Source organism: Gregarina niphandrodes (genome assembly GCF_000223845.1).
Source record: "Gregarina niphandrodes unplaced genomic scaffold scaffold00092, whole genome shotgun sequence".
NCBI lineage: Eukaryota > Apicomplexa > Conoidasida > Eugregarinorida > Gregarinidae > Gregarina > Gregarina niphandrodes.
The window spans coordinates 3,262-3,933 of record NW_011645857.1 but is presented as its reverse complement, the minus strand read 5'-3'; the positions used below and the strand labels follow the sequence as shown (position 1 = coordinate 3,933).

The following is a 672-nucleotide window of genomic DNA, read 5'->3' as shown; positions in this document are numbered from 1 at the left end:
ACGTCCAGAAAACTTGAAACAGCAGGCCGCTCTGATGCTGCCAATCCGATCCCGCCCAGATAGCGCGGATAGCGCCAACGACCGATTGGATTGTCTCCGGAGCCCAACGGGGTGCTCGACGACCACAATATCTGCGACGACCTGACCGTGACCTTTCGAATATCACTCACGCCATTGCTCCTGATCGTGGTGGTGAGAAATTCGCGAAGGTTTCCTGAAGATCATCCGTTTAGCAAGCGAAAGGTCGTCGGTCCGATTCCGGTAGAAGGCTTCCTTTCAGCACCAGAAATTGACAGCAAAGCGGTTGGCTGTTTGGTCCAGCGGTATGATTCTTCCTTCTGATGGAAGGCGTGCGGGGTTCGATTCCCAGAACAGCCCTTCAATAACATAGCCGAGAACTGGGTGACATCGTCCAGGCTCCCCAAAATTCAGAGCAGAGCACGACTGTCACTTGCGGATTTGTCAACCAGGACCCGGCCCACTTGTCGATGCGGTTCTGGGTGGACTATCCTTCGTTAAACGAGGTGACAGTACGAGACGAGTTCCCATTATCGAGGATAGACGATTTGTTACGAGCAGTAAGGGGGTCACGATGGTAGGGGGACTACCACTGAACCACAACTCACATCGAGTTCCGTGCTTGAAATCATTATACCTCCGAAACAATGGAGG

At 53.0% G+C, this 672-nt stretch overlaps 1 non-coding gene across 1 annotated transcript; it reads left to right on the top strand.

Annotated features, from left to right (window-relative positions):
• Positions 1-306: 306 nt before the first annotated feature.
• GNI_194510 lies at positions 307-378 on the top strand. The gene has a single exon. It is a non-coding gene; the product is annotated as a tRNA-Gln (tRNA).
• Positions 379-672: the final 294 nt, after the last annotated feature.